Here is an 11,672-nt window from a genome sequence, read left to right on the forward strand (position 1 = left end):
AGTACAAAAGAAATATACAATAAGCATATTAGTATAATTGGTACAGAAGAAATAGACAGTGAAAGTGTGATAAATATAATTAATCACTCAAAAGAATATTAAATGGAAATATCACAAAACAGGAGGATCAATCACACTGGATATGCATTTGTGTGCTGCATTCATGGTCTCACTTTATATGCAACTCCTCAACAACAATAATAATAATAATAATAATAATAATAATAATTTCATCTCCCCCATGGAAGCCAGACTAACTCTCCAGCCTCTCACTTAGGCACTCTACTTTCCACAACCAATCATCCATGGGGAGTGCCCTTGCCACACCCTAGAATTATTCAAAGGGAGGAAAACCTTTGGGACCACCCCCTTCAGGGCCAACTCACCAAGTCTGGCCTTCCAGCTTGCAACCCACCATCAACTGTGGCCTCCAAATACCAGTAAATAGGCTTTCCCTTGGAAATGAGCTACAGCTGCATCAGAGTTCTTATTCTTCATGTGCAGGATGATCTGGCCCAAATTTCTGGCTCCTCCAAGTTGCCGGTGTTTTTCAGGTGCAGCAGAAAAGGGCTGGGGAGGCTAAGGTTGACATCCTACCTCCCAGCCAGCAACAGTGTTGCTACTTTAAAAATACTGCTCCCATTTTATGCATTAAGAATATTTATGAAATGTATTCCAGACAGAGACCACACTATGCTTTGCCATACCTGCAATGGAGAAGACTGACTCTTTTGCCAAGAACGCAGAGTTTTGCATAACATGATTTTTGTGTGGCTGGATTATAACATCATCACACATTTCTGCAGATTTTGGAATGCTAACATGGTGGCATCTTTGCATCAAAAGCACCTCTGCTCAAGTTAGAATTTTATGTATTATCAGTGTTTATTTCAGCTCACTTAGAAGGGAAAAGGAAAGAGGGGAGGGAAAGGGCTCAGATGTGGTTTGATGTCTTTTCGGCACTTTTATTAGCATCTTCCAAGGGCAACCGTAAAATTTGCCTTCCCTTGGGGAGCTCTATAATACAAATATATATGTTAGATCATTATGCAATACGGAAAGCGATTTCTCAGGGACAGTCCTGCTGGTTTAATGTCCAGATTACCTGGGTTTTCCCCACCCCTTGCCCCACCTCCAAGGATAAATCTGCTAAATTGTCTATCTATCGTCTGTTCTTCGATGGGACATGGCTACTGAGTCAGTATATATGATATATTATTTTTTCGAGCAGTACAGCATGAGATTTCAGATTTCCTACTGCCTCCTTTACCTTGAGTGTGTGCCCAGGCCTAAGTTCACAAGAGCCTCTGAGACATATCTTTTAATGCCGCGGTCTCAAGAGAAGACGTGAAGGCTGACTTCTGCAGGGTAACCCATTTGGCCGCATGAAAGCATTTTAAGAGGAGGCCACATATTCTGCTTCACGGAAGCCAACAATGCCCTGTCCCTGCATATCAGAGGCGAGCCTTACCCATGTGAGCAGATAATAAGCAGAATGTGCCTGCCTTGGAAGGATTTGAAACTTAGCTTGGCATGGGGTGCTACCTAGGGAGAAACTAGGAGACATGTTTACATCAAGAGAGTACAGACACAGAAGGGAAGGGTCTAAGTAGGGCCGGCCTCACCATGAGGCAGCCAGAGGCAACTGCCTCAGGCGGCGGGATCCGATAGCAGCACATCCTGCAGCCGCACCTGCCACTTCATCAGGAGCTCGCAGGCCTTGACAGCAGCCCGGACACCATTTTGGAGGCTCATATAATTCACTATTACAGGAGGCACTGATGCACGCCAGCTTAAAAGAGGATTCCACAAATTCATGGAGGATAATGGCTGCTAACTCTGATGGCCATGTTTTGGCACCGAAGCTGCTTTCGTTGCCCTGTATGATGACGTCTGTTGGATAGGAATAGGGGAAATGTGTCCTTGTCAATTCTCCTCGACCTCTCAGAGGCTTTTGATACCATTGGACATGGTATCCTTCTGGAGCAGCTGGGTGGCACTGCTTTGCAGTGGTCCTGGTCCTACTTGGATGGTCTTTTCCAGAGGGTGATGCTTGGGGAGTGCTCTTCAGCCCAGTGGAGCCTTAAGTGTGGGGTTTCTCAGGGTTTGGTTTTATCCTCTATGCTGTTTAAAATCTACATGAAACAGCTAAGTGATTTCATCCAGAGTTTCAGAGTTGTACCTTGGTTTTCAAACAGCTTAGTTCTTGAAGGTTTTGGCTTCCGAACACCGCAAACTCAAAAGTGAGTGTTCCAGTTTGTGAACTATTTTTGGAAGCCGAACATCCGATGGGGTTTCCGCAGCTTCTGATTGGCTGCAGGAGCTCCCTGCAGCCAATAATAATAATAATAATAATAATAATAATAATAATAATATCTTAATTGTCATTGCCCCCTCTCAGGGACAACAAAATTTACTTGGCTGCTCCATCCACCCAGGTAGGGCACTCCACACTTAGAAGTCACACTTTGGTTTCCAAATGTTTTAGAAGTCGAATGGACTTCCAGAATGGATTGTGTTCGACTTCCAAGGTACGACTGTACGTTGTCAGCGATCTGCGGATGACACACAGCTCTACTTCTCTTTACATCTGCAGGTGTGGCTGTGGATGTGTTGGAGTGTTGTCTTGCCTCAGTAATGGACTGGATGAGAACCAATAAACTGAAGTTCAATGTTAGCGAGCGGTTCCCTAGACTCAGGATACTTCTTGTTAGAATTCCTGATCCATGATTGCAGCCATGGGATTGTTGTCTATCACATGATGGTATATGTTTTGACTCCACAGAGTGGGAAGTGACGGAAACAGGATATTTGTGTTACTGTGTTCCGTGAAGTGGGACTATTGTCCTTTTTTTTTTTTTTTTTTTTTTGCTGTCTGATGCTAGAGAGAGAGGGAGCCATGTTGCAGTGCTCCGTGTGTGTTTATATGGAAATAAAGTAGATTAGCCAAAATGCTGAGTTGCTGAGGTCTGTCACGCAAGCTGCGAAGACTCTTCAGATCCCTAAGTGTGCCAATGTCTGTTGGCATCGGTTGCTGTGATGTTCGGGCTGAATAAAGCTTTTGAAGCTCCCGAACGATCGACCAGGAGGGAGAGAACATGCCAGACGGGCATGTGTCTCTGCCAGGATCCTACTCGGGTGTAGGCTGAGCTCCTGACACTTCTTGGGGGTACTTCTGGATCCCTTTCTGTCACTTGAGGCTCCGGTGGCCTCAGAGGCATGGAGTGCCTCCCCCCACCTTCAGCTGGTGGCCCAGCTGTGCCCCTATCTGGACAGAGATAGCCTGACCTCTGTTGTCTATGTTCTGGTAACCTCTAGGTTAGATTACTGCAACACATCATATGTGGGGCTGGCTCTGGAGGCTGTTGGGAAACTCCAGCTGGTGATGCAACTCTGGGAAACATCAGCAGAAGGAGGGGAAGAAGGTTCTGGCATGTAACTGACAATATGATGAACACCTCTGCAATTACTGTAATTTTAAATTAATTAATAATAAATTCCAGGCCTTCCTAAAGACCCATTTGTGCATTAGCAGTTGCAGCCCCGGGGCTCAATGTGAGCTCATCAAAGTCAACGAGGGCCTCCGGTGCATATAGAATGGATCATTGATCCACTGATAGGCTGGAAAAAACATATTTGTAATGTAGCAGACAATTGGTGCCTGGCTGGAGCTCACTATTCCCACATTAGCAGCAATCTGTTTTCAGAATCAGCGGCTAGGTCCACAAGCACGAAAGCTGCGTAAAGTATTATAATGAGGAACCAGGGAAATGCTTGAAATTTGCAGCATGGCTCTGCTTTTGTGAGTGTGAAACTTTTCAGACATGCACATAAGGAAGACAGGAAGGGAATGCCATTGGTCTACGAGCAGCTGATCTTGACATTGACTTTTAACCCTTTACTTATTTATTTGAAAAATGTTTATACAGCCTTGCAATTAATAATAATAAAAATAATAAAAATTCTGGGTGGTTTGCAATAACAAATAAAGGCACAATAAGGCAGTAATATCTAGTGCTAGAAACTCACAGCAGGGTGAAAACAAACAAACCTGGCAAACAAAAAACAAGGTATTTGCATAGCAAAGGTATTGATATAGATGCCTACTATTAAACAGCACCAGACCTGCCATTAAGCAGAGATTTGGGGGTGATGAAAAGGCAGCAGATTGTTGCTTTTAATTTATTATGAAATTATTCACAGGGATAATAATAATAATAATAATAATAATAATAATAATAATAATTTATTATTTATACCCCACCCATCTAGCTGGGCTTCCCCAGCCACTCTGGGTGGCTTCCAACAAAATATTAAAATACAGTAATGCATCAAACATTAAAAGCTTCCCTAAACAGGGCTGCCTTCAGATGTCTTCTAAAAGTCTGGTTGTTGTTGTTCTCTTTGACATCTGGTGGGAGGGTGTTCCACAGGGCAGGTGCCACTACTGAGAAGGCCCTCTGCCTGGTTCCTTGTAACTTGGCTTCTCACAGTGAGGGAACCGCCAGAAGGCCCTCGGCACTGGACCTCAATGTCCGGGTAGAACAATGGGGGTGGAGATGCTCCTTCAGATATACAGGATCGAGGCTCTTTTCTGGCTCAAATGCCAAAATCATTTGGCCAGCTTTGGATACTAGGCCACTTTGCTTGGGAAGGAAGAGGCACCATTTGCTGTTCCGCCTTAGACAGCAAAACATCGTGGCTCTGAGTGCCAGACAAGCCTCCCTGGGGAGAAGAGTTCAAAAAGCAGGGTGCCACAACTGAAAAGGCTCAGCCCCCATTGCCTTCTGCCTAGTTTCAGATGAGGGGGTTGCTCTGAGGCAGGACTCTGAAGAAGATCTTAATGTACAGGCAGGTATCTGACTCCTATGATGCTCCCTTGAGTATTGTTGTTGGGAACCGTCTATACTATCAGAAGGTCGGGCTATCTGAATTCCCCTTGGGAATTCTTCTCTTTCTGTAAGGCAGTACCTGGACAGTGGGTCTGCTTAATTTTGGCCTGACTCTGCATACATGCAGAGATATAGACTTGAGCTCCAACAGGGCCAGCCCAAGACATTTTGGCACCTGAGGCAGACCCCAGAAGGGAATCTCCCTCCCTGCTGGGGAAGGAGGAGTGAGGGACAAGGAGGAAAGAAAGATTGACAAGAGGATCTACTCCTGTGGATTCTGCTGCCTGAGGCAGTCCTCAGTTTGTCTTATGGGTGGGCTGGCCTTGAACTCCAACTTCTTGTTGCTTTAGAAAGGCAGTTTTGGCTAGGGAGAATTTGGAGCAAATAAGATTGGGGTGTGAGGCATGAATAATCATTTCCTTTCCCATCACATATTTGTTCTCAATCCACCCCCAGCATTCCCTTCTCCCCAGAGTCAAAACCATATTTGTAATAGAAACAAGAAAATTAAATACTTTTTTCCCCCTGAGCAGCTGCTGTCTACCCCACAACTAGGCAGTAAGTTCCCCAGCGATGTCTGCATTGGCTTAATGTATTGTGTTAGCATTTACGTAGCAAGTCTAGTATGCAAAGGGATTTACAGGCTTCCTCTGGTTCACCCTCCAAACAACCTTATTAGGCTGGCATCCTTCCTTTTTAAGGACAGCGACTTTCCCAAGGTCAGCCAGAGACATATGGAAGGGGGAGAACATGAAGCCACTGGATGCCCGGTCCCACACGCCATTCATTGCACTGTCGATAAGAGTCCAGATCCCACAAATGCTGCCCATAACAGCAAAATGTGGTAACTAATTTCTGTCAGGTTCTCAGAGCAGTTGTTAAAATTTTATGTTTTTTTACCATAAGCAGTACAAAAGCACTTTTGTGAGGAAAAAATGCTGGATTTGACCAGCCCATGCAGCTCACCCTAATGCTCACCATGCCATAATATTGACAGCAGCGTAACCGCCTAGCTAGATTAGACAGGTAGGACTTCCTTGTCACTGAGGTGCAATACTTATGCAGAGCCCTAAATAATGGGTAAGTAGCACCGGAAGGTTAAATTGTCTTATTGGCGCATAAAGAAGAGGCATTGTGTCTCTTTCCCCCACCTCGAGATTTTACTAACTACTCTTCTGCATGGTAGAACAAGGGATTGTTTGGGGCCATTAATCTCATTAATGACCGCCTATCCCTACCAGTTGTCTTCGGAATGAATCGCGTCTGTGTTTTATGGCGTATTCGTTTGTTATCTTAATGATCCCTGCACTTCGTAGAGAGGAGCACAGTAGATTTTCATCTTATTTTAATCCATCAAAATCAAGTTAGTTGCGGCTGATGGGAGGGGTGCGAGGAATCTAATGGTTGTGCCCGGATATGTCATCTCCGAGCTGAAAGTTTGCCGGTTGCCTGGCAACCTTCTTAGAGGAAGATAGATGTCCTGCCATTGGTTCCTTTTTTAGCTGAGGCAGAATATATTAGTGTTACTGTTCCGCCACAGACAAAGGGAACAGCAGACTGAGCTTAGCTCGCAGGGGCTGTTAAACGCTCCTCAATAGTTGCCTCCAGTTTCGGGATTAGATGAAATGGGTTTTTATTCTGTCCTTGTTAAAGCTGTTAATTTACTTGACTTCATAATGCCAGTTTGCTAACAATGGCTTAAACCTTATTCATATCACTTTATGTGCAAGTCTGCGCTCCCTCAAGGAAATGGAGATTCTTAAATGCGCTCTGATTTAGAATATATATTTTAATACAAATGCCTTGTCTCCATAAATAAGACCAGAGGTTTCATTTTTAACCCACCAACACTTATCTTTGCAGGAATGTTCTCAGATGATAGAAATCGGTACAACAACGCATGTTTTTTTCCCTCTACTCTGTGTATGTTTCTGGGAAATGGATCAAAGTTTGCAGAATATTTTCTTTAGGGCCTGCTTCGTTAGCTGCTCCTAAAACAGCAGGTAAATCCAAGGGCAATAGAAGGCTACATATACACTATAGCAATAAAGCATAATTGAAGCACATTTGTCCCCCTCAAGAAAATTGAGGGGACTGTAGAAATGGTAACTCTTTGAGTACCCAGTACCCAGAATTCTTTTAGGATGTGTCTCAAATGTGCTTTAAAGGTATAGTGTGTACACAGTTAAGTCTCCCCATGTGGGTTAGCAGCCTAAGAAAATATGGACATTAACTTTCAAAGGACTGTGGCTGTCCAGCTCAGAGTTGCCATCAGTCTCATCAGTCCCAGCCAGTGTGGCCAACAGTCAAGGATGATGGGAGTTGTAGTAGTGGTTCAGCAACATCTGGTGGGCAGCTGGTTAGCCAGAATCTCCTTCCTTGTAACTTGAAGTCATTGGTTCACGTCCTAGCCTCCTCTGCTCCATCTTCCATATGACAACCCTTTTAGATATTTGAATCCTATCTCTTCTCCATCTCCACTTTTCCAGGTCAAACATACCCAACTCCCTCAACCATTCCTCATAAGGATTGGCTTGGCTTCCAGACCCTTTATCATATTGGTCGCTCTTTTCTGCACACGTTCAAGCTTGTCAATATCCTTCTTAAATTGTGGTGCCCAGAATTGGGCACAGTATTCCAGGTGTGGTCTGACCAAGGTGGAATAGAGTGGGAATATTACTTCCCTTGATCTAGACACTATACGTCTGTTGATGCAGCCTAAAATACCATTAGGGGTGGGGTTTTGTTTTCATTTTTATTGCTGCTGCATCACACTTAATGTGGTCCACTAAGACCCCTAGATCCTTTTCACATGTTCTATTAGAAAGCCAGGTGTTCCCCATCTTGTCACAGTCTGTCTAATTAGGGGAATTTAGCACTGTGGGTTAAAGCCTCAGCGCCTAGGACTTGCCGATTGAAAGGTCGGCGGTTCGAATCCCTGCGGCGGGGTGCGCTCCCGCTGCTCGGTCCCAGCGCCTGTCAACCTAGCAGTTCGAAAGCACCTCCGGGTGCAAGTAGATAAATAGGGACCGCTTACCAGCGGGAAGGTAAACGGCGTTTCCGTGTGCGGCTCTGGCTCGCCAGAGCAGCAATGTCACGCTGGCCACGTGACCCGGAAGTGTCTCCGGACAGCGCTGGCCCCTGGCCTCTTAAGTGAGATGGGCGCACAACCCCAGAGTCTGTCAAGACTGGCCCGTACGGGCAGGGGTACCTTTACCTTTACCTAATGTTTCTAGATTATACCTATATTGGTGGGGAAGGGATACTTTGTGCTGCAGTACAGAACAGTTAAATAAGTGCTGGATTATTATTCATCCATGTACAACATGCATGGTAACTGTCTCTCTCTCTTAAAAAAAAAATGTATGTGCTTTTCAGTGGCAAGCTGTTTATCAACTTGCTATTGAACATGTTATTTCCTAAAGCATACAGCATGTCATCCCTGATTGAAAAGCTGCTGCGCTGGCTTCTTATCCTTCACTGTTACATACATTCTTCTCAGCTTGTTTTGTTAAATCTTTCAACTGCAGGATTGATAACTTCCATCAAACAGATAGCAGAGTTCCGTTCAATGACAATACTGTTGTTGGTGCTATTTATGGAGTGTCTGAACATTGTCTTGCAGACAAGACAGGAGTACTAGCATGCAGAGGAGAACTGTGACTGCCTTGGTGAAGCTGAAAAGATAAAGAGAGGCTTTACAAAATGGCAATACCTGTCTCCATGTGGATAGGCTTGGAAATAAATGGAACCTGCAGCAATATGGGGCTCATTTATTTACTTATTTTTATATTTATACCCTACCTTTCCCCCAAGGAGTTCAAGGTGGTGTACATTGTTCTCCTCCTCCCAATTTCATTTTCACAACAACCCTGGAAGGTAGGTTAGGCTGAGGGTGAGTGTGCTGGTCCCGTGGGTTAACTGTGAGGCGAGGTCCGAGTCCAGTCCGAGGGTGCGGTATGGAGGCTGTCTGTCAAAGCTTAAGCTGGGTCCAAGGCAGAGAGTCAGGTGAGGTCAGGAGCTCCGGCAGAAAAGCAGAACAGGGTGCAGGCAGGAACAGGCTAGCAACTATGTTGCTCCCGCAACTTGGGGCTGGCTGGCTTTTATCTGCCCCGAGGCATAGGGTGGCCCCGGTCCACAGGTGACTCACCTCTCCTGGCCTGGAGGCGAGCACTCCTCCTGTGGGAACTTAGTTCCCTCTGCCTCTCTGCCCTGAGCTCTGCAGCTCAGGAGAGACTGGAGGGTTACCAGACCTAGAGGCAACCTCAGCTTCCCCTGATGGGGCTGAGAGTGGAGCACCTGCAGGCAATGAGTCCTCCATCACCTCAGGAGCCAGAGCAGATTCAGCTGATGCCTGCACCTGAGGATCCAGCACAGGTGAGGACCCTTCAGGCTCATGGCCCAGCCCCAGCTCAGCTGGTTCTGGAGGCGGGGAATCCTGCGTAGGCTGGGATCCCTCAGGTTCAGCCTCCGAATCCCAGGCCATCACCGTGAGTGACCTTCAGGGCTGAGTGGCATCTAATTCCAGGAAAAAATAATGTGACCATCAGGCTGCATTGGTAGCATGTGAACCGGGCCTCAGTATCCACTGCTTAAGTGGATGCAAGAAATACACTTAGGAGTTTTTACAGAAGACTTAAATCAGATTTCCTGTTAAATATGTCTGTAATTCCAATGTAAAACCTGCAGAGAATGTAAATTCAGTTCCTCTTCTGTATTCTATTCTGCAGCAGAAACAATCAAACACAGCACAAACAGCAGAAGGGAAAAAAGGGGATTCAGAGTGGGCCATCTCAGGTAAGAAAAGAGTCTAAGTTTTATTGCAGCACAATTTTTTGTAGGCAACATCCAGAATACTTCTCACTCCCCCACCTGCACTTTTATACCCTGTCTTTCCTTCTCATGAAGTTCTCAAGCTGGTTCACATAAAATATTTCAAATACAAATACATCTCTATAAACACTTCAAAACAGCCATTAAAAAAATCTCACCACTCAGCCAGACCCAGTTCAGGTTACTGCTGCTGACTTATCAACCCCAACATGACTTGAAGGAGAGCCTCTCCATATATCTACCAGTGCACACCTTGAGATGTTCAAGGGCAGGCATTGGCAAACTTGGCCCTCCAGATGTTTTGGGATTACAACTCCCATCATCCCTGACCACTGGTTCTGTTAGCTAGGGATGACAGGAGTTGTAGTCCCAAAACATCTGGAGGGCCGAGTTTACCTATGCCTGTTCAAGGGACACCCTTCTTGTGGTCCCATCAGTTGGCACTGCCTGTTGTGTGATGATCTAAGAGATAGGGCCTTCTCTGTGGTGGTGACCTACTTGTGCAACTCCCTTTAATTGTGGGTGTGTCAACAACAACAACAACTTTTTTATTTATACCCTGCCCATCTGGGCGGCTTACAGCATATATAAAAACATAATAAAAATATCAAGCGTTAAAAACCTCCTGATACAGGGCTGCCTTCAGATGTCTTCTAAAAGTTGGGTAATTCTTTATCTCCTTGACATCTAAAGGGAGGATGTCACTACCGAGAAGGCCCTCTGCCAGGTTCCCCGTAACTTCACTTCTTGCAGTGAGGGAACCAGCAGAAGACCCTCGGAGGAGGACCTCAGTGTCTGGGCTGAATGATGGGGGTGGAGACGCTCCTTCAGGTATACTGGGCAGAGGCCATTTAAGGGTTTAAAGGTCAGCACCAACACTTTGAGTTGTGCTCAGAAACATACTGGGAGCCAGTGAAGATCATTTAGGACCGGTGTTATCTGGTCCTGGTGGCCACTCCCAGTCACCAGTCTAGCCTCATTGTTGAATTGCTCTCATCAGCTTAAGATATTTTTATTCATACAGGCTTTGGGGATATCATTGTCATCCTTGCGCTTCTGCTATATTGATATTACTTATATATATCTGGGTTTCAATTTACATTTATGTTCCAGTGATTATGCCAGCATTGATTTATTATTGATTTATTATCAATAAATTGAAAATTGCCCTGCCCTCTTCTTGCTGTCAAAGCTGCTCCAGGTATAACTTTACTAATCGATGGAGGGTGATCTATAAATGAGAAAATTGGTGCAGGAGCAACAAACTATGATGCAGCAGCTGCACTGCCTCTCCTAACCAAATTGCACATCCTCCTTCCTTCCCCTTTAATTCCTGAGCTTCGCGTGTGAATTCAAAGTGGAACGACCAGAGATGCTGTGCCTTCTAACAAACAGAGCTTAACACCCACGTTGCTGCACTTAAACATAAGAAACACATAAAAATTAGCAGCCTACATTCGGCTAGAGCCGAGAGAAGCATAGGGTGTCTACAACATGGTAGCATAGGAGGGACCCTTAATTATAATTTCAATGGTTTAATGTAATATTTATGGTATTATAATGGCTGTGATAACTTGTTTAAAAATTTAAAGTAGTGAATGGAGTGGATTATGAGTGAATAATACTTCTCTGTCAAGCTCCTGTTCTATCTTGCTTGCACATTACGCAGAACTGGTCTAAAGGTAAAGGTAAAGGTACCCCTGCCCGTACGGGCCAGTCTTGACAGACTCTGGGGTTGTGCGCCCATCTCACTCAAGAGGCCAGGGGCCAGCGCTGTCCGGAGACACTTCCGGGTCACGTGGCCAGCGTGACATCGCTGCTCTGGCCAGAGCCAGAGCCGCACACGGAAACGCCGTTTACCTTCCCTCTGGTAAGCGGTCCCTATTTATCTACTTTCACCCGGAGGTGCTTTCGAACTGCTAGGTTGGCAGGCGCTGGGACCGAGCA

Source organism: Podarcis cretensis (assembly GCF_951804945.1).
Source record: "Podarcis cretensis genome assembly, chromosome: 1".
Taxonomy (NCBI): domain Eukaryota; kingdom Metazoa; phylum Chordata; class Lepidosauria; order Squamata; family Lacertidae; genus Podarcis; species Podarcis cretensis.